The following is a 27,272-nucleotide window of genomic DNA, read 5'->3' as shown; positions in this document are numbered from 1 at the left end:
TTACACATGGTCAACTGAGGCCTGAAAACATTAAGTGGAAAATTCCAGAAATAGTTCATAAGTTCTGATGCGTGCTGCTCTGAGTAGTGTGGTGAAATCCTGTGCTGTCTGCTGCATCCACCTGGGATTTGGTTCATCCCTTTGTTCTTCTGTCCTGCCCATCAGTCACTTGTGGCATCTCGATTATCAGATCGACTATTTTTGTGTTCATGTCACCATTATGTTACTTAAAAATGGCCCGCAAATGCAAGAGTAGTGATGCTGGCAGTTTGGATACACCACAGAAAAGCTATCAGGTGTTTTCTTTAATTAAAATGGTGAAAGTTTTCTGTTTAATGAGGAAAAACACTTGTCTGCTGAAGTTGCTAAGATGTATGGTAAGAATGAATCTTCTGTGAAACTGTGAAGAAGGAAAAAGAAATGTGTGCTTGTTTGCTGTTGCACCTCAAACTGTAAAAGTTACAGCCACAGGGATTTCCCCGGTGGTCCAGTGATTAAGAATCCGCCTTGCAATGCAGGGAACGTGTGTTTGATCCCTGATTGGGGAACTAAGATCCTACATACTGCAGAGCAATTAAGCCCACGTGCCACAGTTACTGAGCCAGAACCTGTTCACCACAATTGGAGAGCCCACTTGTAGCAAATTCTGAGTCCACAACTAGAGTCCCTGTGCTGCAACAAAGATCCCACATGCTGCAACTAAGACCCGATGTACCCAAATAGAGCAAAATAAAATAAAAGTTACAGCCACAGTGTGTGATAGATGCTTAGTTAAGATTAAGATGGAAAACACATTAAATCTGTACTGTAAAATATTCTGAAAGAGCTCACATTCACATAACTTTTATTGCAATATATTGTTAGAGTTGCTCTATTCTGTTATTAGTTACTGTTGTTAATCTCTTCCTTCATGTATAAATTAACTTTATTGTGAGTACATATATATGTATAGGAAAAAACATGGCGTGTGTAGGGTTCAGTATTATATACATTTTCAGTCTTCCACTGGGATTCTTGGAATGTATCCTCCATAGATAAAGAAGAGAGGGCTACAGTACCTCCAGTACTGTACAATTATTATAAGCCACATTGTTTGGGCTGCTCCCCAGGTTCCACTGTTTCCTAGCTGTATAGTATTGGGCAAGTTGCTTAATGTCTTGTGCTTCAGTTTCTTTATCTATAAATAGCAAAAAAATATTACCTACCTTATAGGATTGTTGGGAGGATTACATGAATTAGAACTACAAAATTGTCAGAACAGCGCTTGGTAAAAAATGTGCACTCATCAAGTGTCAGATATTGTTACTGTAAACAGTAATAATAGTAATGGTAACAATACTAACAATAGTACTAAAAATACTAACAATAGTAACAGTACTGGATATTATATGAATATAAGAGGAAGGCACAAAAATCTCCATGATACACTTTCTGCCTTTATAATCTAGTAAAACAAACGAAACAGGAATAGAAGACACTACAGACGTAATGTAGAAAATGGGAAGGAGAGTTACAATGCAAATGCTGTAGGAATTGAGGGATAATTATTCTAGAACTGTGCACCCTTCTTACTATCTTTCTTCCCACATTATTTCATTTTCTTAGCATAGCAGAATGGAAGGAACACAGGCTTTAGAATCTTATTTGAATTTTAATCTAGTGTTACTGCAAGGCTTCCCTGGTGGCTCATATGGTAAAGAATCTGCCTGTAATGCAGGAGACCCGAGCTTTATTCCTCGGTCGGGAAGTTCCCCCGGAGAAGGAAATGGCAACCCACTCTGGTATTCTTGCTTGGAGAATTCCATGGACAGGGGAGCCTGGTGGGCTACAGTCCATGGGGTTGCAAAGAGTTGGACACGACTGAGCGACTTTCACTTTCCTAGTGTTACTATTTATTTGTCATAACTTGGTTAAAGGACTTTGAACTTTGGCAAAAGAATACCTACATTTTATGTTTGTATGAAAATCCGTTAAGTTAATATATGTAAAAGCTCAGTACAGTGATTGGCATTTGTCTCCCTTTTACTGTATAGATGGTGAATATTAATATGTTTCCCTGTATTCCTGACTATCTTAGAGTCATGCAGGACATGATATGTAAGAGGAAATCTCTGGATTTCCAACTGTACTTTTGTTCATGTACATAAAACTAGTTCAGTAGTTTCTGGTTTGATGGCATGGTTTCACTTTCTTCCCAGCAAATGATGAAAGTGTTTTAATCCAGGATGGCTCCTGATCAACTTTGTTTGCAGTTACTTAATAGGCTTTTTACTTGATGTGATTATCTTGTTACTAAGGCCATTCATTGGGTTGGATGTAAAGAGTTAAATATCATTATGATTCAAATATTTTTTTAAGTGTCATATGCAACTAAGTTGACTTGGTGCCCTAGTTTTCTATTCCTGTTATAACAGATTACTACAAATTTAGTGACTGAAAGCAACAGATTTATTATCTTACAGTTCCTTAGGGCAGAAATCTGACACAGGTCTCACTGGGCTAAAAAGCAAGAAAGACATCAGCTGGGTTGTGTTCTTCTCTGGAGGCTCTAGGGAGAGTGGATAGCCTTGCCTTTTCACTTTCTGGAGGGTGCCTGCATTCCTTGGTTTTGGCCCCTTCCCCCATCTTCAAAACCAGAAACTTTGCTTCTCTTGGACTCTTTTTATGCAGTCATACCTCCCTCAACCACAGATGGAAAAGGGTCTTCCTTTTAAAGACTCATCTCAAGGTACTTAACCATAATTACATCTGCAAAGTCCCTTTTGCCCAAAGGAAAAAACTGTATTTTCCTAACTCAATATTTCTGACGACAAATGTGGGGGTGGTGGTTGTGGTTTTCTCACATCAGCAAGTTTACCAGCTCTTCAGACACAAACTGGGTGTACTACAATTTAGTATGATACCATTTGGAGTTTGTGCAGACTCCACAGGCACTTCTCAGGTGGCTCAGTGGTAAAGAATGCTCCTGCCAAGCAAGAACATGGTTCAGTCCCTAGTTTGGACAATCCCTGGAGAAGGAAATGGCAGCCCACTTTAGTATTCTTGCTTGGAAAATCCCGTGGACAGAGGAGCCTGGCAGGCTACATTCCATGGGGTTGGTTGCAAAAGAGTTGGACATGACATAGCGTCTAAATAGCAGCAGCCCTCAAGCTTGCCCTGTTTTGTAGAAAGTTTTCTTTTCATTTTAGGTTCGAAGGATTCATTAACAGAAGAAACCACTCATAGTTACACACAAATGAACATCTTAAGTATTTAATACAGACTTATTATTTAACTTGATTTCGATATGTTGTTCCTAAGTTTTGTATGACTCTTTGACACTCCATTTACTGCAGCACACCAGGCTCCCCTATCTTTCACTGTATCCTGGAGTTTGTTCACATTCTTCCCAGCAAATGATGAAAAGTGTTTTAATCCAGGATGGCTGCTGATCAACTTTGTCTGCAATCCAGTGTCCGTTGAGTTGGTGATGCTAGCTAACCATTTTATCCTCTGCCACCCCCTTCTCCTTTTGCCTTCAATCTTTCCCAGCATCAGGGACTTTTCCAATGAGTCAGTTCTTTGCATCAGGTGGCCAAAGTATTGAACCTTCATCTTCAGCATCAGTCCTTCCAATGATTATTCAGGATTGATTTTCTTTAGGATGGACTGGTTTGATCTCTTGATGACCAAGGGACTCTCAAGAGTCTTCTTCAGCATCACAGTTCGAAAGCATCAATTCTTTGGCTCTCAGCCTTCATTATGGCCCAACTCTCACATCTGTACATGAATACTGGAAAATCTTTGACTAGATTTGGAAAAGATTTGACTAGACAGACCTTTGTTGACAAAGTGATGTCTCTACTTTTTAACACACTGGCTAGATTTGTCATAGCTTTCCTTTCAACAAGCAAGTGTCTTGTAATTTCATGCCTGCAGTCACCGTCTACAGTGATTTTTGGAGCCCAAGAAAATAAAATCTGCCACTGCTTCCACTTTTTCCTTCTTTTTGCTATGAAGTGATGGGACCAGATGCCATTATCTTAGTTTTTTGAACATTGACTTTTAAGCCAGCTTTTTTTACTCTCTTTCACCCTCATCAAGAGGCTCATTAGTTCCTCTCTGCTTTCTGCCACAAGGGTGGTGTCCTCTGCATATCTGAGGTTGTTGATATTGCTCCCAGAATTCTTGATTCCAACTTGTGATTCATCCAGCCTGGCATTTCCCATGATAGACTCTGCATAGAACTTAAATAAGCAAGTTGACAATGTGCAGGCTTGTTGTATTCCTTTCTCAATTTTGAACCAGTTCATTGTCCTATGTCCAGTTCTAACTGTTGCTTCTCGACCCGCATATAAGTTTCTCAGGTGATAGGTAAAGTGGTCTGATATTCCCATCTCCTTAAGAATTTTCCACAGTTTATTGTGATCCACACAGTTAAAGGCTTTAGGATAGTCAATGAGGCAGAAATAGATGCTTTTTCTGGCGTTCCCTTGCTTTCTCTGTGTTCCAATGAATGCTGGTGATTTGGTCTCTGATTCCTCTGCCTTTTCTAAATCCAGCTTATACAACTGCAAGTTCCTGGTTCATGTACTGCTGAAGCCTAGCTTGAAGGATTTTGAACATAACCTTACTAGCATGTATAACGAGCGCAATAGTATGGTAGTTTGAACATTCTTTGGCATTACCCTTCTTTGGGATTGGAATGAAAACGGACCTTTTCCAGTCCAGTGGTCACTGCTGAGTTTTCCAAATTTGCTGGCATATTGAGTACAACACTTTAACAGCATCATCTTTTAGGATTTTAAATACCTCAGCTGGAATTCTATCACCTCCATTAGCTTTGTGGTAATGCTTCCTGAGGCCCACTTGATTTCACGCTCCAGAATGTCTGGCTCTAGGTGAGTTACCACACCACTGTGGTTATCTGGGTCATTAAGACTTTTTTTGTATAGTTCTTCTGTGTTTTCTTGCTATCTCTTTTTAATATCTTCTGCTTCTGTTAGGTTCATACCATTTCTGTCCTTTATTGTGCCCATCCTTACATGAAATTTTCTCTTGGTAGCTCCAATTTTCTTGAAGAGATGTCTAGTATTTCCCATTGTATTGTTTTCCTCTATTTCTTTGCATTGTTCATTTAAGAAGGCCTTCTTATCTCTCCTTCCTCTGCATTCAGCTGGGGATATCTTTCCCTTTTTCCCTTGCCTCTTAAATTTCAGTATTTAACTTAATTTCAATATGCAATCATTAAAAGGAAAGAGAAATAGAAACAATAGAGAAGATTAACAGCATATATATCACCAAATTGTGCTGACCAACATCCAGACTTAAATGGCATGCTGGGAAGTCCCTCATTAACAGCAATGTGGGGTCCCAATGGGGGAAGGACCCCGGGTGATTCATCTGCTCCATGTGTGAGACTTCAGATTGCAGTTTTGGGGGCTACCATTTATAATCCCAGGTTGCAAACTGACATCATCGTCAGTTTGCACGCAAAAATGCAGCTCTGGTTTTACATTAATCTTTCCTTTTTTAAAAAAAAATTTATTTATTTATTTTTGTCTGTGCTGGGTCTTTGTTTCTGTGCACAGACTTTCTGGCTTCGCTTAGGCTCTAGAAGGCACAGGTTTCAGTAGTTGTGGCACACAGGCTTAGTTGCCCAATGGGATGTGGGATCTTCCCAGAGTAGGTATCAAAGCCCTGTCTCCTGCATTGGCAGGCAGATTCTTAACCAATATCACACCAGGGAAGTCCCATTATTTTAATTTTTTTACAATGCTGTTTGTTTGTTTGTGAATATTTCATTAGATCCCAGGGAGTTGGCCAGATCTCTAGGGGCTCAAGAATTCCAAGACCCATTGGTCTTATCTAAAGTGCCTCCTGACTTGCTTTGCTTGCAGGCAGGCATAGAATTCTGGCAGTGTCCAGGCAGGTCAGAAGCCGATCAGAGGCCTGCTCTCCTGCTTCTGAAGCCTGAACAAAACTTCCTCCATTTTAATTTCCCTAACATGCCCCCACCTCCCAACCTTCCATTTCAGACATCAGTCATGAGTCCCAGGTTGTCACCTTGTATTTCTGCTGATCAACCAGAGGTTAATGAATGTTTTCATTGATGACCCCATGGACTGTAGCCCATCAGGCTCCTCAGTCCATTAAATTCTCCAAGCAAGAATACTGGAGTGGATAGCTATTCTCTTCTTCAGGTGATCTTCCCAATCCAGGGATGGAATCCGGGTCTCCCGCAGTTGCTACAGATTCTTTACAGCTTTAGCCACCAGGGAAGCCCCCATTATGTAGCAGAGTGATTAATTCATTGGTTGTTAGTGATTAACTCAACCTCCAGCCCCTCTCCCCTTCCTTGGGAGTGGAGCTGAAAGTTCCAGCCGTCTAATTACTGGCCGGTTCCCCTGGCAACCAGTCCTCTACCCTTAGGGGCTTTCTTAAAGTCATATTATTAACATAAACTCTGTCATGGTTTAAAGGGCCTGTTACAAATAACAAAAGATGATTCTTTCTCCTTTATTACTCTGGAGCTATTTCAGGATCTGGAGACCAACAAACAAAAAAAGGTGGTCCTTTCACTTTCTCTCTCTCCAAAATCACTGTAGATGGTGACTGCAGCCATGAAATTAAAATTTGACGCTTGCACCTTGGAAGAAAAGCCATGACAAACCTAGACAGCATATTAAAAAGCAGAGACATCACTTTGCTGACAATAGTCAAAGCTATGGTTTTTCCAGTAGTTATGTGTGGATGTGAGAGTTGGACTATAAAGAAGATTGAGTGTCAAAGAATTGATGCTTTTGAACTGTGGTGTTGGGGAAGACTCTTGAGAGTCCCTTGGACTGCAAGGAGATCCAACCAGTCCATCCTAAAGGAAATCAGTCCTGAGTATTCATTGTAGGGACTGATAATGAAGCAGAAGCTCCAATACTTTGGCCACCTGATGCAAGAAGCCGACTCATTAGAAAAGACCCTGATGCTGGGAGAGATCAAAGGCAGAAGAAAGGGACGACAGAGGATGAGATGGTTGGATGGCATCACTAACTCAATAGACATGAGTTTGAGCAGGCTCCGGGAGATGGTGAAGGTCAGGGAAGCCTGGCTTGCTGCAGTCCATAGGGTCACAAAGAGTCGGAAATGACTGAGCGACTGAAAACTCTCTTTTTAAAAAAATTAGTTAATTAATTAGGCTGCCTCGGGTCTTAGTTGCAGCATGCTGGATCTTCGATTGTTATCACGGCATGTGAAATTTTGTTTTAGTTGAGAGCATGTGGGATCTAGTTCCCTGACCTGGGATGGAACCCAGGCCTCATGCACTGGGAATGCAGAGTCTTTGCTACTGTACCACTGGGGAAGTCCCCTTTTAGTCTTATCATTTAGGAAATTATAAGGGCTTTAGGATTTGGCCAGGAACCAAGACTTAAATATGTATTTCTTATATCATAATATTGTACCATGTAAGGTGAACTATTCATAGGTTCCAGGGAACTAGGGCATGGAGATGTTTTGGGAGACATTATTCTGTCTAGTACATTTGGTGATAGAGTCTAAAATTGGTTCCAGTTAAAAAAACATAACTTTAGAGCACAGAGACCATCTGGACGCTGGTACAAATGTAAGCAATAATTCATAGAATATCAAGAAAACATTTCTCAGCTCATCTAACCCTCACCTTTTGCACATGGTCTGTGTTTGAAATAATCAACCAATAATTGGTTTTCTTTTTAGGTTGTTCCACAGGTTTGAAAGAGATTTTGTAGCTGCTAATTTATTTGGATTAGTTGTATCTCTAGGCTCCAGGCATGCTGGAGAATTCATAATACCATTGTCTGCTGGGACCTATAAGCAGATAAGGTAGAGGGTTCCTGGAGAAAGAGAGCCAGGCATGGTTTTCTTGACATTAGAGCAAGGCCTAAGCTATTTTGTGATCTAAGCCTGACCACAATCCTTGATCAGGTCTCAGTATTTAGTGATCTTAAGGACAAAAGAACAAATGTGTTCTTAGGCAAGAAAAGTAACAATAGCTAAGGAATAAATCAGTTATAAAGATTCCCAGTTATGTTTCAGTGGTAAAGATAGCCAGTATGTGGGTTCTTGGTCGGTTTTGTGGAACTGACCCCTCCTCCGACCACATACTCAACCATCAGATCTACTGGAATCTAAGGAATGATGATGTTGACCTTTTCTGACCCTGGAGATTTCAGTCAACTAAAGCTTGGACTTTGTCAACCTTAGTCCCAATTCTGTGCTGAATTCTTCTCTGCTCAAGTCCCTTCATGAATATATGTGAACCCTTAGCTTCAAACTTCTCCAGCTTTGTTGTTGGTGAGACACTGCTTTGGGAAAGATACCTGTTGTTCTTACTCGCTGCAAGTAGTAGCAAGTAAGGCTCTTGAGCTTTTGGCTGTGTCTTTTGGCTTAACACCTGTTAAGAAGTGATCCCAGTTTTCAGGTAACAGAACAGGAGTTCCTATTCCCTTTCTCTTAACCTGAGCAGCTTGACGAAGTCAGGGAATAGGAATAGGAAAGGGAATAGGAACTCCTGTTCTGTTTTCTGAAAACTGGGATCACTTCTTAATGGGTGTTAAGCCAAAGTAAGTAAGTAAGTAAGTGTTAGTCGCTCAGTTGTGCCCGACTCTTTGCCACCCCATGGACTGCAGCCCACCAGGCTCCTCTGTCCATGAGATTTTCCAGGCAAGGATACTGGAGTGGGTTGCCATTTCCTTCTCCAGGGGATCTTCCCAACCCAGGGATCAAACCTGGGTCTCCTGCAATGCAGGCAGATTCTTTACCGACTGAGCTACAAGTTAAGCCAAAAGACACAGCCAAAAGCCCTAGAGCGGGAGAAGTAAGGATTAGGAAATAGCAATCCACTCCAATATTCTTGCCTGGAGAATTCCATGGACAGGGGAGCCTGGCAGGCTACAGTTCATAGGATCACAAAGAGTCAGACATGACTGAGTGACTGTCACTCACTCACTCAATTGTTTCTTTACTGTTTTTCTTCACTGTTGTATTGTGAATTTCATGAAGGCAGGCTCTCTATTATTTTTCTATATTCTGAGAGTCTGTTATAGTATCAGGAACTAAAAACATATTTGCCGAATTGAAAAGGGTACTAAGAAGAAGATCGTAATAAAGGTCACTGTGGGTTGTAGCAACTGCCTGCCAGGTTGGACTGTTTTCACTAAGCAATCTCTAGGTAGGAGTAGTATACTACTGCAAAGCCTAGCCCACTCCTGAAAATAACACCCAGGTATAAACTTCATTAGATCATCACTGAAGGATTGATGCTTTTGAACTGTGGTGTTGGAGAAGACTCTTGACAGTCCCTTGGACTGCAAGGAGGTCAAAGCAGTCCATCCTAAAGGAAATCAGTCCTGAATGTTCATTGGAAGGACTGATGTTGAAGCTGAAACTCCAATACTTTATGCATGAAATACTCCAATACTTTGGCCACCTGATGTGAAGAACTGACTCATTGGGAAAGACCCTGATGCTGGGAAAGATAGAAGGCAGGAGGAGAAGGGGTTGACAGAGGATGAGATGGTTGAATGGCACCACTGACTCAATGGACATGAGTTTGAACAAGCTCCGGGAGTTGGTGAGGGACAGGGAAGCCTGTCATGCTGCAGTCCATGGGGTTGCAAAGAGCAACGTGACTGAGCAACTGAACCGAGCTGAGATAGATCAGCTCCCTCGGACAAGCCTCAGCTTTCTATTATAGGTGCAGTTACTGAAAAATACAAGTGGCTGTTTTCTCCATTCACGCTTCTCTATTTGTGTGAAGATGTGTGTGTTTGTGTGTGTGTGTGTATCTTTCTGTTTTTGCTTAACTCTAATTTTCTACAGAACTTAATGTTGGTATCCTTCTCATATTGGCTGTGGGATGATATTGCAATGATAAGAGTTGCCAGGTATTGCCAAAATTTGCATACTTCAGTATTGTGCACAGTAATTATTAAATTACTTGGTGTGTGTTAAGATATATTTGCAAATAAAATTCCGAGAAATATGTAAACTAATTATAATTCTATAGTAACTGATTTAATTCTATGCTATCTGAGTCTACAGTTATTATGGAATATTTTATCTAATATAAAATATATGGGAAATATAATATTGAAGTCATAGTCAATGATTAGATGAGAAGTCAGGCATTTATAGAAAGAGATGGCATTAGTATTATCCAATTTGTATTTTTGCCACCTTATCCATTTTTGTCAGCTATTTGGTTAGAGAAAAAAAAGAAGAGATGAATCCTCTACTTTAAGTTATTTTTTAACAGACTCACATAGGAGGGAACATAGTGGGCTAGCAGAAACACTCTATTTAGTGCTGGGGCCTTGTATTTTGCGCCTAATTCTGCTACTTTTGAACCAACATCAGTTAGGTGACCCATTTCATCACTCTCAGCCTCAGTTTCTTCATCTGTAACTCCACAGCACTGTCAAATGGATCAAAAATCAAAGAAGGTAGAGAGAAGTTTTTGTATCTTGCAAGGCACTATAAAAAACATAAAGTATGGTATTTTGATGGGGTTCTTTAGCGTGAATGTAATAAAATAATACTTGATGGTGACGGATGAGTCCACCTTAGCACAAGGATTCAAAATGAAGAGTCAAAGAAGTCTTCTAATGTTAGTCTGCATGGTCTCTTCTGGTCCCTTCAGACTCTACAGGTTTTTAAAGAAAGAACATAGATTTTAAAAAATAGATTTCTCATTGTTAGAAAACTTGCTATGTACAAATTTGATAAAGAAGAAAACAACCAAAGTCCTATGATCCCACCCAAATGCTCTGTTAATTTTAGGGTTCAATCAGGTAGTTTGATCCATCTACCAGATCTAGTTGTTGATTTCTTACCCCTTTTACTAGTAACCTTTGGCTCTAGGCCCGTTCATGTTTCTGCAGAGTCAGAATGAAATGAGAGTTTCAGGAACTAGAAGAGAGTTGTTAAGACTCAGAGGTTGAAGTTAATTTTGGTTGAATACATCTTGAGTTACAACTAAAGAGACTGGATGTAATTCTGGTCCTTGCGGGACCTACACCCATCCTGAGTTTGTTCTTTTCCATACCTCGTTGTATTGTCACAGAGTACCACAAAATTGGTTAGCTTTCCCCCTCCCCTTCTAGTGTAAGAAGTTCACTTTGACATATGGTGATCATAAGTAGAGAAAAATGTTTTGCTAATTTCGAAGTGCCTTACTCTATTATTCTGTTTAATAGTAATAAATAGAAGAAAATATAATAGGTGCTATGATTTATGGGACAAGTTTTGGACACACTTGCTTCATTATTTCATTAAATGATAGACTGTGGTTATGGCAAAATTTTATGAACATCCTTCTAGCATTGTAGATAAGAAAGCTGATAGCTGAATTTCTGAATTCCTGTTCCTTGGGGGAATTTTCCACTTCTGTATATTTGGAACATCATGGTCAGTTCATTTGGGGGTGATTGGGCTCTAGATAAAGTGGGGCTTTTGATGTTGAAACTTACATTTATACTTGAAAATAAATGTATTAATTTATAATGGGGGCTTTCCTAGTGGCTGAGATGGTAAAGAATCCACCTGTAATGCAGGAGACCCGGGTTTGATCCCTGGGTCGGGGAGATCCCCTGGAGAAGGGAACTACACACTTATCAGTATTCTTGCCTGGAGATTCTTAAGGATGGAGGAGCCTGGTGGGTTATAGTCCATAGGGTCTCAAAGAGTTGGACAGGACTGAGTGACTAAGCATGACAATTTATAATGGGAATTGTCACTGTTATATTTGACAGCTGGTTACAGTGAAATCATCCCAACTGAAAAATCTACTTAGGAGTTACAAGATCTGATGTTGTTTGGTGAATCGAGGACAAAGACAAAAGAGTCTCGCCTTACTTCACGATGCCTTTTCTTCTACTCTTGGTACCTAACTTCCAAACAGTTAGGACTGATTGTCAATGGACCCTTGCTTCTGTATAGGATTAGAGAAATTGTAATAATTTGGCAAGAGCCTACAACCTACAGTTCAGTTTAGTGTCTCAGTTGTATCCAACTCTTTGCGACCCCATGGACTGCAGCACTCCAGGCTTCCCTGTCCGTCACCAACTCCTGGAGCTTGCTCAGACTCATGTCTGTCTTGTTGGTGATGCCATCCAACCACCTCGTCCTCTGTTGTCCCCTTCTCCTGCCTTCTATCTTGCCCAGCATCAAGGTCTTTTCCAATGAGTCAGTTCTTTGCATCAGGTGGCCAAAGTATTGGAGCTTCAGCTTCAGCATCAGTCCTTCCAGTGAATATTCAGGATACTGATTTTCTTCAGGATGGACTGGTTGGATCTCCTTGCAGTCCAAGGGACTCTCAGGAGTCTTCTCCAACACCACAGTTCAAAAGCATCAATTCTTCGGCACTCAGCTTTCTTTATAGTCCAACTCTCACATCCATATATGACTGCTGGTAAAGCCTTGGCTTTGACTAGACAGACCTTTGTTGGCAAAGTAATGTCTCTGCTTTTTAATATGCTGTCTAGGTTTGTCATAGCTTTTCTTCTAAGGAGCAAGTGACTTTTAATTTCATGGCTGCAGTCACCATCTGCAGTGATTTTGGAGCCCAAGAAAATAAAGTCTTTCACTGTTTCCATTGTTTCCCCATCTATTTGCCATGAAGTGATGGGACCGGATGCCAACATCTTAGTTTTTTGAATGCAGAGTTTTAAGCCAGCTTTTTCACTCTCCTCTTTTACTTTCATGAAGAGGTTCTTTAGTTCTTCACTTTCTGCCATAAGGGTGGTGTCATCTGCATATCTGAGGTTATTGATATTTCTCCTGGCAATCTTGATATAGCTTGTATTTCATCCAGCCCGGCATTTTGCATGATGTACTCTGCATATAAATAAAATAAACAAGGTGACAGTATACAACTTTGATGTACTCCTTTCCCAATTTGGAACCAGTCCTTTGTTCCATGTCCAGTTCTAACTGTTGCTTCTTGATCTGCATACAGATTTCTCAGGAGACAGGTAAGGTGGTGTGTTATGCCCATCTCTTGAAGAATTTTCAACAATTTCTTGTGAGCCACACCGTCAAAGGCTTTACTGTAGTCAATAAAGCAGAAGTAGATGTTTTTCTGGAATTCTGTTGCTTTTTCTATGATCCAGTAGATGTTGGCAATTTGATCTCTGGGTTCCTCTGCCTTTTCTAAATCCAGCTTGAACATCTGGATGTTCTCAATTCAGGTACTGTTGAAGTCTAGCTTGGAAAATTTTGAGTATTACTTGGCTAGTGTGTGAGATGAGTGCAAACGTGCAGTAGTTTGAACATTCTTTGGCGTTGCCTTTCTTAGGGATTGGAATGAAAACTGATCTTTTCCAGTCCTGTGGCCACTGCTGAGTTTTCCAGATTTGCTAGCATATTGAGTGCAGCACTTTAACAGCATCATCTTTTAGGATTTGAAATAGCTCAGCTGAATTTCAATCACCTTCACTAGCTTTGTTTGTAGTGATGCTTCCTAAGGCCCACTTGATTTCTCACTACAACCTATCTGGGGAGCCAAATACATACTAAATAGAATACTATATGAGAAATTTTATTAGATCAACAATCTAGGTTTTCCTCCATTATAAACCTGTTTTCATTACTTCTCTCCCCAGAATTTTATATTTTGAAACTTGTCTAAATTGTATTTGTTAAATAATAATGAGTTTATTTTTTTCTCTCTCTCTTGTAACTAATCAGACACTAAAGCTTGTGATTAGTAAGAAAAAATGAGTGTTCCCACATTTGGTTTGTATAACTGAAAGTAAGTAAATGTGATATTTGGGTTTGTCTGAATAGTCTTATCATGGCTAAATGTGAGGTTTCTGTTAAGCTTAAAAAAATTATGGGAATATAGAGACTATTACCTGCTGTGATATACAGGTCAACCAATAATTATCAGCTCATTTCTTTCATACTTCTCCACTTCACCCCTCCTAGATTATCCTGAAGTAAATCTCAAGCATCATATAATTTCATGCATAAATATTTCAGTATTAATCTCAAAATGTAAGATGAGAACTTAAGAAACATAGTCATAGTACTATTATTCCACCTAAAAATTAGCAATAATTCCTTACTATCATCTAGCTAGTCTCTGTTCAAGTTTCCCCAATTATAACTTAATTTTTTAAATAGTTTGTTTATATAAAGATGCACATAAGTACCATGCATTTCAATAGGTTGTTATATCTACATCTCTTTCTTCTTTCTTCTATATGTTTCCTCTTCCTCTTGGCTCTTTTCTATTGTCTTTTTCTTTTCTTGGCTCTTTTATTCTTGCAGTTTACTTATTTTTTTGGTTCTGAAAATTCATTCTTTATTTTGATATAAAAAATAAGCCCTTCAACTTGTAAAGAGTGTCACTTGTTTTCATATTGTTTATTGTTGTAGAGCGAACTTATAGAATAAGAGTATCTGCTGCCAGCTCCAAGGATGTCACATATATTTTAGAAGCAAGGTCATTGTTACTTAGACTCAGACAAGCGTCAGTGTGGAGAAAGGAGTAACTAATCTGATTTTTTTCATACTTTTACTAAATCATAACTAGAAAAGCTAGTAGTTGGAATATCAGATAATTATGCTAGAATTTGGTAGTGGTGGTGAAACCAGGTATCTGAACCCAGCTAAATTATAAAAACATGACCTTGTTTTGCCATTCTTCCATTTCTGGAGTTCAAGAGCTGTGTTTGATACCCCTGTGGACTGACAATAGGCTTGAGTTATAATGTGTAGATTCTTTTGATTATAGTTGCAAAAGAAATGTTTAAATTCTTGAGCGTTTGACTTCTCTTGGAAAGAAGTAAGTTAGGAGGCAGACTGCTGATCTGGATTTGCTTAAATGGAAAACATTTACACTAGGAGTCCAGCTGATAGGCTGTTGAAATCACCAGGCCTGTACTGGTCAGCGAGTTCCATCAGCTGATTGGGACACCATCTCCAGATCTTTAAGTGACATATTTGAAGTTCTCACGGTAAAGTTGTGGCCTTGACTCCGTTCGGTCTGGTTATCGTCTTTGATTTTTAATACCTAGCATTCTTCAGCTGTAGCAGCCACAGCTTGGTAAAATTATGCCACAAAGCCTGGCTTGCTGACCTCCAGCTGCCTGACAAATTTGTTGTGCCGTTGCTCAGCCCAACCTCAGATCCATTTATCCCGAAGGTGCAGCTGGCACTCAGAGGTACCAGGTAGTATCTCCAGTATTTGCTCCAGACTTTCAAGCAGTGGCTGTGATTTTTTCCCCAGTACTGTCTTAGCTACCAGGTCCTTTTGGAAAGGTTCACACTGAGAACCCAGCCAGCTGGCAAACCAGTGAAGAGTACACTTCATCTCCTGGGAAGTGATGTAAGACATGGCGGAGGGGAAGAGTTAGAAATGTCTGAGACAGAGGATAAGGGAGAAGGGAAGGGGGGCGGCATTGAAGAGGAAGATGATTCCATGGGCGCCCTCCCCTTTCCTTTCACAGGGCACCTGGAGACCATCACGAGTGCTTGGATCCAACTATTGCTGCTTCTGTTTCCTGAAAACCCTAAGGAGGGCCAGTCAGGAAGCCCAGGCACGTCTGGTCTCTAGCAGTTTATTTTTAAAGAAATAGTTCATATGTCCTGGAGAGTTTTCCATGCTCTGGGTTTTGCTGACTGTATCTTTCTGTTGGGTTTACAGTATTTCCTTCTCAGAATAATGTTTTTAAATGCAAAAAATAAAACACATGGGCTTATAGAGGAAACCCATTCTATCTATTTAGGTATTAAATTATTAAAAACACAATACGATGTTAATATATGTGCTCTCTTTAAAAAAAATACGTTAGATTAAAGATCTCACAATGGGTCTTTAACTACCATCATTTTGGAGTAGTAATGATATTTTGAAATTCCAGCCAACAGTTGTCATATGATATGAAAATATCTGTAAAATCTTTAGCGGCAAAGTCATGAGTGAGTGAGTGAGTGAAGTCGCTCAATCGTGTCTGACTTTTTGTGACCCTGTGGACTGTAGCCTACCAGGCTCCTCCCTCCATGGGATTCTCCAGGCAAGAATACTGGAGTGGGTTGCCATTTCCTTCTCCAGGGGATCTTCCCGACTCAGGGATTGAACCCAGGTCTCCTGCACTGCAGGCAGATGCTTTAACCTCTGAGCCACCAGGGAAGCCTGGCGGCAAAGTCATAGGCACCGCTAATAGTAATACCTCTCTAATTTGTTACCTTTGTTTGCAATCGAAGGGAATTTAAACTACAGTTTAATGTTACTGAAGATCAGGATGTATTTTTATCAATCCAAGCTCATATATTTCCAAGGATATTTTCACGGGCCTGATTCATCAGTTCGGTTCAGTCACTCAGTTGTGTCCGACTCTTTGTGACCCCATGAATTGCGGCATGCCAGGCCTCCTTGTCCATCACCAGCTCCTGGAGTTGACTCAAACTCATGCCCATCGAGCATCCACCACAGATGACCAATTGTGGGCAGATTGGTTGGGGGGTTCCCAGAGAAGGAGAACCAGGAATGATTTTCCTTTTTTTCCTACTAACAATAATGTAATTTATTCATTTATTTTTGGCTGTGCTGTGTCTGTTGCCGCACACTCAGGCCTTCTCTAGTTGCAGCGAGTGGGGCCTGCTCTTGGTTGCGGTGCACAGGCTCTAGGTGTGCAGGCCTCAGTAGTTGCAGCTCACAGGCCCAGTAGTTGTGGTGCTCAGGCTTAGTTTCCCTGTGTCACGTGGAGTTTTCCCAGACCAGGGGTCTAACCCGTGTCCCTGATTGGCAGGCAGATTCTTTACCACTGCACCATCAGGAAAGCCCTACTTCAGAATTCAAACATACTGGAGGCATTTCAGTCCAGTGTAGTTGTTCTTATTGGTGCCTCGAAGGTCTTTTTGTCATGACTTCACTAAAGTTTCTTGCCATTTGGTGTGACTGGGGTTCCAGTCTTTTTCCTGTACCAGAAATCAATACATTAATATACTTTCTTACTTGTTTTATTCCACAATATGCATACAGTTTCAAATAATATCTACACCACCTCTCAAGGTGTTCAAGGTTTTACAGTTCTTATTGTTCCTATGGTGTATTCTATTAAGAATATACTATCAAATTAGTGTATTTTTTAAAATTTTATTTATTTCTAATTGAAGGATAATTGCTTTACAATGTTGTGTTGGTTTCTGCCATACTTCAGCATGATCAGCCATAGGTATACATTCGTCCCCTCTCTCTTGAACCTTCTTCCCACCTCCCACCCCAGCCCACCATTCTAGACTGTCACAAATTAGTATGTTTTAAAGTCATTTGAAATAATTCCTGTTTGGCTTTGCCACCAACTTAAGACATCCTTTTAGGTTCATGTAACATGTTGTTTTTAATTTTATATGTAGCTTATTTTAAAATTAAAATTTTGTTTTATGGTTATGTAAAATGGTTCCTAATACAAATCTATAAACCAAGGCATATTCAGACATAATATATCTTACTTTTTCTCTCTTCTGACCTATAGGTAACTTTAAAAGCAGTTACCTGTTTTCACTTAAAAATATTAAAAAATATAGGTAAATGTTTGCATTCCATACCCATTTTCCTCCACGCTTATTTTTTAGTATATCTTGGCAGTCATTTTATAGAGTGTATAGAGATATTTACTTTGCTTTTTATAGCTACATAGTACTCTTTTGTATTTATTAAGCTAGTTCCCTGAGACAGGAAGGCAGTGGGACATAACCTTTAAAAGAACGACAGTCATTGAGGACAGGACATAAACTGGTTAGAACCAACTAGGTCTAAGACGGCAGATGATTGACTTCCACTAGACCTTAAGACTCAGTATACACTCATTGTAATATATCAGCTAAATGACATGACAGTTCTGAGATTGGACCATAAAAGACTAAAAAGTGGGCAGTGGCCCAATTCCTGGAAATCCCCATCACTTCCCCAAAATAGTTGGAATAATCTTCCCATTCATTAGCCTATGAGATTACCCACCCTTATAAAAACCAACCACCCTGTACCCTGAAGCTTCTCATCTTCTGAGGTGGCCCATACTCGGTCTGTGGGGTGTTTTGCCCTGAGTAAACCTTTTTTCACTTTACTGTGGTTAGCTCTTGAATTCTTCCCTTTGCGAAGCCAAGAACCCATGCGTGGCAGCCATCCCAGACACTTGTCTGAGACCTAGGATGTGACCATCCTCTCAGGCCCACTTTCTTTCCTGCAAAACTATTGTTAAACATATAGGATTTTCTCTTTAGACTTTATAAATAGTGCTGCAGTGAATAGCCTGTATGTACACCTTTTGTATTTTTCCCAGATTATCTTTGGGGAATTTTCCTAGAAATAAAATTGCTAGAAATTGTACCTCTCCACACCATAAATAATGTATCATTTTTGCATTCTTGCCAGCAAGTGTCAGAGGTGCTGTTAAGCTTTTTGAAGTGTCAAAAATAGCTCCTAAATAGCCCATGTATTGCTGCCACTAGTTCCATGGATTCAGAGTTGAGAGATCTCAGAATTGGAAACACTATGGTAGAGCCTTGGACTGGGACAACAGACTGGTTCAAACTGGGAAAGGAGTACGTCAAGGCTGTATATTGTCACCCTGCTTATTTAACTTATATGTAGAGTACATCATGCAAAATGCCAGACTGGATGAAGCACAAGCTGGAATCAAGACTGCCAGGAGAACTAGCACTAACTTCAAATATGCAGATGACACCACCCTAATGGCAGAAAGCGAAGAGGAACTAAAGAGCTTCTTGGTGAAGGTGAAAGAGGAGAGTGAAAAAGCTGGCTTAAAACTCAACATTCAAAAAACTAAGATCTTGGCATCTGGTCCCATCACTTCACGGCAAATAGATGGGGAAACAATGGAAACAGTGAAAGGCTGTATTTTCTTGGGCTTCAAAATCACTGCAGATGGTGACTGCAGCCATGAAATTAAAAGATTCTTGCTCCTTGAAAGAAAAGCTGTGACAAACCTAGACAGTGTATTAAAAATCAGAGACATTATTTTACGGACAAAGGCCTGTATATTCAAAGCTATGGTTTTCCCAGTAGTCATGTATGGATATGAGAGTAGGACCATGAAGAAGGCTGAGCCCCGAAGAATGGATACTTTCAAACTGTGGTGTTGGAGAAGACTCTTGAGAGGCCCTTGGACTGCAAGGAGATCCAACCAGTCCATCCTAAAGGAAATCAGTCCTGAATATTCATTGGAAGGACTGATGCTGAAGCTGAAGCTCCAATACTTTGGCTACCTGATGTGAAGAGCTGACTCAGTGGAAAAGACCCTGATGCTGGGAAAGATAGAAAGCAGGAGGAGAAGGGGACGACAGAGGATGAGATGGTTGGATGGCACCACTGACTCAATGGACATGAGTTTGAGCAAGCTCCAGGAGTTGGTGATGGACAGGGAAGCCTGACATGCTGCAGTCCATGGGGTCGCAGAGTCAGACATGACTGAGCAACTGAACAACAACTGTAGAGGCTTACAGCTCAAAATGTGGTCCAGGGACAAGCATCATAGGCATCCTCTGAGAGTGTTTGAAATGCAGAATCTCAGACTTCTCTCCAAATCTACTAAATCAGAGCATGTAATTTAGCAAGATTCTCAGGTGATTCATATCAGGCTTCCCCAGTGGCTCAGACAGTAAAGAGTCTGCCTGCAATGCAGGAGACCAAGGTTTGATCCCTGTTTTGGGAACATCCCCTGGAGAAGGGAATGGCCACCCTCTCCAGTATTCTTGCCTGGAGAATCCCCATGGACACAGGAGCTTGGCAGGCTACAGTCCATGGGATCGCAAAGAGTCAGACACAACTAAGCAACTAACACTTCAAGATTTGAGAAGCTCTGGTCTAGAGTTGTGCTTTTTAGTATTTATAACCACCAGGTACATGCAGCTATTTAAATTAAAATGAATTTCAATGAAATAGAGTAAAAAATTCAGTTCCTCATTCACCCTACTGGCCACATTTCAAGTGCTCAATAGCCACTTTTTTAGCATTTACATTATTAGTAACTTCTATTGCACAATGCTGGTCTGTGGCTACACTGTTCAGTATAGTAGCCTCTAGCCACACATGGCTATTTTAATTTAAATCACAATTACATAGCATTAAAATTTAGTTTCTCATTCACAGTAACCATATTTCAAATGTTTAACTGCTACATGTGGCAGAAGGCTACTGTATTGGGTGGTGGTTATAGAGAACATTTCTATCATCACAAAAAGTTCACTATACAGCTCCGGTCAAGAGGTTTCCAGAAGTCTGGGTGAGCCAGAAGAAAGAAGGAAAGAAGATTCATTGAGTGTCTATGGTTGTAGATACTTTTATATAGGTTATATCTATTAATCCTTAAACCCATATAGGTTGTATCACACCCATTAAAAAGAAAATAAGAAAGTTTTGAGAGACTAACTTATTCAACTTCATAACAGTGAGAGAAAGTCTAAAGTTTTTTCCATCATGTTTAGAGGAGCACTCCTTTCCTGAAAGCTCTGTCTGGGGTGCAGTCTGTACCAGCCGTTTACAAAACCAAACCAAAGCAAAACAAAACCCACTGTTTCTCACTTGCTTGCACCCGCTTTTCTATTCTTTCATGTTTCAGATTTAAATCCAAACCCCAGTTTTATCTAACTGAGCTCATATTCCTTTTACTGTAACACTCCTTGAGTTCACTTCAAAGGGTTTCTTACCTACAGTCTTTGTCTACCTTGCTTTTTAACATTATGGCATCTCAACAGTTAATTGCAGCATTTATTCATTAATTTAGTAAACATTTACTGAGCATCTCCTGTGAGTGAGACATAATCCAGTGGAGGGAAAAGAAAATTACTTTTCCTTGTCTTCCTTTTAAGGTAACTATACACACACACACACACACACACACACACACTACCCTTTCTATTCTTTGAAATTTGGCTTACTTGGCCACTTTGAAAATGCCTTAATTACATCAGAATGTTGGTTTCTCAAAACTGCTAGCTATTTATGCTTATTATAATTAGATGGCTAAATTTCTGAATCATCGAAATGTAGATATGGAAAAAATATAACAGGTCATCTAGGCTGCTACAATGTAAAGAAAATCTACTTTTAGATTTTTAAAAAATTTACTTTTTAGCTTCCTTCCAGTCTAATTTAAAATGCTCTACTAATATACACTGGTTAATCTATGATTTTTATAGAAGTGCTCAGGTTATTATTGTATCCCAGGTATTTACAGATGGCAGGTATGATAGATTAAAAATCTCCCCAAGAAGATGGCTCCATAGAAATCTTTAAGCTTTAATTCTAAATCTTTAGCTGATAACGTGCAACTTAACAGCATGGATCTGAGACATAACATTGTGTTTCTATAATATTCGTCTCCTCCGGGAGCTTAGAGTCTTAGAAGAAGAACCACAAGCAGCATGGTGGGTTCTAGGATAGAGGCATGTGGCGTTTTTTTCAAGGCACACAGCAAGAGCCTGCTAATCTGCTCTTTAGAGAAGAAGGCCTGGGACTATGAAATATGTGGGCCTTTAAAGTTCTAAATTCTTCGTGTATGGTGCATATTGGGGGACTTCCTTGGTGTCTCAGAAGGTAAAGAATCTGCCTGCAATGCAGGAAACGTGGGTTTGATCCCCAGGTCTGGAAGATCCCCCAGAGAAGAGAATGGCTACCCACTCCAGTATTCTTGCCTGGAGAATTCCATGAACATTGGAGCCTGGCGGCCTGTAGTCCACGGGGTCGCGAAGAGTTGGACGCCACTGAGCAGCTAACATGCTGCTGCTGCTGCTGCTAAGTCGCTTTAGTCGTGTCCGACTCTGTGCGACCCCATAGACGGCAGCCCACCAGGCTCCCCCGTCCCTGGGATTCTCCAGGCAAGAACACTGGAGTGGGTTGCCATTTCCTTCTCCAATGCAAGAAAGTGAAAAGTGAAAGTGAAGTCGCTGAGTCGTGTCTGACTGTTAGCGACCCCATGGACTGCAGCCCACCTGGCTCCTCCGTCCATGGGATTTTCCAGGCAGGAGTACTGGAGTGGGTTGCCATTGCCTTCTCCGGCAACTAACACACTCACAAGCAAATAGTAGCACATATTAGGCAGCCAAGACACTTTAGTAAGTTCTTAACCAAAGAGTTTACTGACTGAATAAATGAATAAGAGAAATTATAGTTTCATTGGAAAGCATATGCATAAGTATGAGTTTTAGAATGGACAGGATATTAAAATACATACCTCAGGTTTTCTGGAAGAAAGAAGGGAGGAAATAAAATGGTTTACAATCTTTCCTTCCTTTCTTCCTTAAATTCGTACAATATATCCAATGAGTAATGTGGTCAGAATGAGTAATGTGGTTAGTTTCATTTCTACCTGTTCCCCACCCCCCATCCCTGCTGATCCATGACTTATTTGTTCTGCTTCATGCTGTGTGGCCCAGCTCTCACAGCATGAAGCTGCCTCGGAAACACGTCTTGGAGCTGGATCATATCCTGTCATTGAAGTTCACTTCAGTGGAGGTTCCGTTTGAAAAACAGTGACAGGATACGTCCCATGGTTAGATGCACGTTGCTTCTGGCAACTTCCCTTAAAGAGGACAGGCTTTATTATGGTATAGAGAGAGTCCCTGTGTTTAACTTTGAATTCATATGAACTAGGAATTTGTGAAATTCAAGTGCCTACATATGAAGCCATAAGTAACAAAAGTTGTTTTGCGGCCTTTGGTATCTCTCTGTACATGTCTGAGTCGTTTCTTCTTTCTCCCTTGTGCAGCCTCCAGCCCCTTCAGCTCCTCTTTCTGTCTCTCTCTCTCTCACTTTTGTTCTTGCTCTCTCCTCTTCCATTATAGATGAGGTCATTATGATTTGGAGCCAGGAGAAGTGCATTGCTGTAACTTTAATCTCCATACTCAATTCATGACTCTTTTATTTTTTTTAGGAGATAGGTATACTTTATAGTGGGGAGGATAACTTTCTTAAGTGTGCTATTTTAGAATGTAAATGGATCTTACCTGGCTGGCTTAGATGGTAAAGAATCTGCCTGCAATGCAGGAGACCTGAATATGATTCCTGGGTCTGGAAGATCCCCTTGAGAAGGGAATGGCAACCCACTGCAGTATTCTTGCCTGAGAAATCTCATGGACAAAGGAGCCTGCCTATAGTCCATGGGGTTGAATAAGAATCGGATACAACCGAGTGACTAACACTCGAATGTCCTCCTTATTGCAAACTTCAGACTTAAATTGAAGAAAGTAGGGAAAATCACTAAGCCGTTCAGGTATGACATAAATCAAATCCCTTATGATTTTATAGTGGTAGTGGCAAATAGGTTCAAGGGATTAGATCTTATAGACAGAGTGCCTGAAGAACTATAGACGGAGGTTTGTAACATTGTACAGGAGGCAGTGATCAAGACCATCCCCAAGAAAAAGAAATGCAAAAAGGTAAAATGGTTGTCTGAGGAGGCCTTACAAATAACTGAAACAGAAAAGAGAAAGGCAAAGGAGAAAAGGAAGATATTCCCATCTGAATGCAGAGTTCCAAAGAATAGCAAGGAGAGATAAGAAAGCCTTCCTAAGTGAACAATTCTAAGAAATAGAGGAAAACAATAGAATGGGAAAGACTAGAGGTCTCCTTAAGAAAATTAGACATGCCAAAGAAACATTTCATGCAAAAATAGACACAATAAAGGACAAAAAAGAAACAGTATAAACCTAACAGAAGGAGAAGATATTAAGAAGAGGTGGCAAGAATACACAGAAGAACTATACAAGAAAGATTTTAATGATCCGGATAACCATGATGGTGTGATCACTTACCTAGAGCCAGACATCCTGAAGAGTGAAATCAAATGGGCCTTAGGAAGCATCACTACAAACAAAGCTAGTGGAGGTGATGGAGTTCCAGTTGAACTATTTCAAATCCTAAAAGATGATGCTGTGAAAGTGCTGCACTCAGTATGCCAGCAAATTTGGAAAACTCAGCAGTAACCACAGGACTAGAAAAGGTCAGTTTTCATTCCAATCCCAAAGAAAGGCAATGCCGAAGAACATTCACACTACCACACAATTGCACTCATCTCACATGCTAGCAAGGTCATGCTCAAAATCCTTCAAACTAGACTTCAACAGTATGTGAACTGAGAACTTCCAGATGTTCATGCTGGATTTAGAAAAGGCAGAGGAACCAGAGATTAAATTGCCAACGTCTGTTGGATCACAGAAAAAGCAAGGGAATTGCAGAAAAACAGGTGCTTCATTGACTGCACTAAAGCCTTTGACTTTGTGGATCACAACAAACTGTGGAAAATTCTTCAAGAGATGGGAATACTAGACCATATTACCAGCCTCCTGAGAAACCTGTATGCAGGTCAAGAAGCAACAGTTAGAACCGACATGGAACAACGGACTGGTTCAAAATTGGGAAAGGAGTGCATCAAGGGTATATATTGTTGCCCTGTTTATTTAACTTTTATGCAGGGTACGTCGTGTGAAATGCCAGCCTGGATGAAGCACAAGCTGGAATCAAGATTGCTGGGAGAATAGCAATAACCTCAGATATGCAGATGACGCTACCCTATTGGCAGAAAGTGAGGAAGAACTAAAGAGCTTCTTGATGAAAATGAAAGAGGAGAGTGAAAAAGCTGGCTTACAACTCAGCATTCAAAAAACTAAGATCATGGCATCTGGTCCCATCACTTCATGGCAAATGGATGGGGAAACAATGGAATCACTGACAGACTTTATTTTCTTGGGCTCCAAAACCCATGCAGATGGTGACGGCAGCCATGAAATTAAGACACTTACCCCTTGGAAGGAAAGCTATGACCAACCTAGACAGCATAGTCAAAAGCAGAGACATTACTTTGCCAACAAATGTCCATCTAGTCAAATATGGTTTTTTTAGGAGTCATGTATGGATGTGAGAGTTGGACCATGAAGAAGGCTGAGCACCAAAGAATTGATGCTTTTGAACTGTGGTGTTGGAGAAGACTCTTGAGAGTCCCTTGGACTGCAAGGAGATTAAACCAGTCAGTCCTAAAGGAAATCAACCCTGAATAATTCATTGGAAGGATTGATGCTGAAGCTGAAGCTCCAATACTTTGGTGATCTGATATGAAGAGCCAGCTCATTGGAAAAGTGCCTGATGCTGGGACAGATAGAAGGCAGGAGGAGAAGGGGGCCACAGTGGATAAGATGGTTGGATGGCATCACTGACTCAATGGACTTGAGTTTGAGGAAGCTCTGAGAAGTTGTGAAGGACAGGGAAGCCTAGCGTGCTGCAGCCCACAGGGTTGCAAAGAGTCAACAACGACTGAGTGACTGAACAACAAGAATGTAAGTGTGGGCTTATTAGAGGAATTTCGTCAATTCGTGAACAGGGCTTAGTTCCACATTTCTTATTCTCACGTTTCAAATTTATAGTTGCTTTTGAGCACATTATAGTGGGCAAAAAATGTTCTGAACTTAATAAAGTTATCAGCTCCTTTATTAACTTTTTGGTGCCCTGTACTTTGGACATCCAGTGCCTTCCTGACACATGGGGAAGCAGTGTTAATACTGGTAGCAGAGGAATCGGGCTAGACCCTTTCTTTCCTGACTGCAAAGTGAAGTGCACGGATCCTTTGAAGAAGGTGGCTTCTAATATAAGGTCTGTTATAAAATCATGGAGAAGTGAAGGACGGTGGGAAAAGGGGTGTGGGGATAGGTAAGTGAGGACAAAGAGGTACAGGAGTAAGAAGACAGCAGCTGTGAGAGGTGACCTCACTTCCTGTCCTAAGACCGTGTTTTCCAGTGGGCACAGCAGATGTTTAATCATCAGAGAGCTTGCATGCCATTGGCTCCTATGTTTTCTTAGGCAATACACTCAGCTCTCTGGCCACAGTTTCCTCATTTAAAAAAAATAGAGATTAACAACGAAGTCCAGCAATTCTGAGACTTTGTCCCATGGAAGAGAGAAAGAGAAATTTAAAGAAAGGAGGAGGTCATTAAACAACGAAATACAAGAAAGTTGGAGCCATTTCCTTGTCAGGTACCCTGCCTCACATATTCCAGAGGGAAGTGTGTGGCTGGGAGCAGTGACACCAACTGAATGCACTTTTTCATCCTTTGGCTTTGGCCTATACACTTGTAGGTTCCCAGTTCATCATGTGGGACCAAGTGATGAATTTCTTTTGCTTATGCTTAGGATAGGACAGCATAATTTCCAGAATCAATGCAAACTTGTCTCCTTTGGAATGAAATGAGCACAAGAGAAAGAGGTAGCAACCTTCAGATCTAGTTTGCCTCATCAGCCTGTGACGAGAAGAGCATCCCTAGAAAGAACAGTACTCTGTGGGAGCAAGTCCTGAACCTTTTGCTCACCTGGGTGAAAAATTCCTACAGTAGCCTAGTAAAAGGTCTTTGGATGTGAACAGTCCTTGATACCATTTCTACCTCTTGAAGGGTGGAATTTGCCTCATTTTCTTCCGTTTCAAAGTATCAAAGTAGGCTACATGGAGTAATATAACCCTTTGAAGAGAATTGTAGCAAAATAAGTAAAGCTGAAGACATGCTCTAAAATCAATTATTCTATTAAATATATCTCTAAAGCAAATGATTCCTTGAAACTTCATGACACAAATGCAAACTTATTACATTTGTAGGGTACTCTGAGTTCACTGCTTTCAGAAGATATCTAGGTGGTACCCATCAGGCCATCCTGAGCGCTGAGGAGATTATACATTACACATTAGTAACTCATTTGCACGGATTTTCTAAAACCTAGAAAAATTCTTAGATATGCATGTTGGGAAACATACATATGAATATTTGTAGAGGCATTGTTTATCAAAGCAAAAAAAATTGGAATACAACCTAATAAGCAATAAAAGAATGGGTACATGAAGTGTGATATAATCACATAATGGAGTACTATACAGTAGTGGAAAGGAATAAACGAGAACTAATGTATCATTATCGATGATGCAATGTTGATCAAAACAGCAAGTTTGCAAAAAGTATACATATAGTGTGGTGCTGTTTATATAAAAATTTAAAACAGTCAAAACAATTGTTTATATTGTATAGGGATACTTACATAAATATGAAAATATATGGAAATGCATGAAATGTTAAATTCCAAGTTATAGCAAGTACTTATCTCAGGAGAGCTAAGATATTGGGGAGAACACAAGGGGGAATGTTGATGTCACCAGTATTTTACATCTTAAGCTGCCTGGTAGATACACAAGTACATGTTAGTTATGCTTTGTACTTTGTTATATTTTAATATTCTATAAGAAATTTCAAAACTTAAA

General features: G+C 40.3%; 1 protein-coding gene and 1 pseudogene across 3 annotated transcripts in view; one reads left to right on the top strand and one right to left on the bottom strand.

Annotated features, from left to right (window-relative positions):
• The window catches only part of SLC35F2 (solute carrier family 35 member F2), a 59,945-nt gene that overhangs the window by 11,532 nt on the left and 21,141 nt on the right, over positions 1–27,272 (top strand). Inside the window, exon 1 of one of the 3 annotated variants that reach the window (XM_043898286.1) lies at positions 15,538–15,557. The exons of the other annotated variants lie outside the window; for them this stretch is intronic. The gene's annotated coding sequence lies outside the window, so the exon portion shown is untranslated. Of the gene's footprint in view, positions 1–15,537; positions 15,558–27,272 lie in introns of those variants that run through there. 3 annotated transcript variants of the gene reach the window in all.
• LOC122680607 lies at positions 15,032–15,483 on the bottom strand (annotated as a pseudogene).

This window comes from Cervus elaphus, chromosome 1 (assembly GCF_910594005.1).
Source record: "Cervus elaphus chromosome 1, mCerEla1.1, whole genome shotgun sequence".
Taxonomy (NCBI): domain Eukaryota; kingdom Metazoa; phylum Chordata; class Mammalia; order Artiodactyla; family Cervidae; genus Cervus; species Cervus elaphus.
This window is presented reverse-complemented; position numbering and strand designations above follow the sequence as displayed.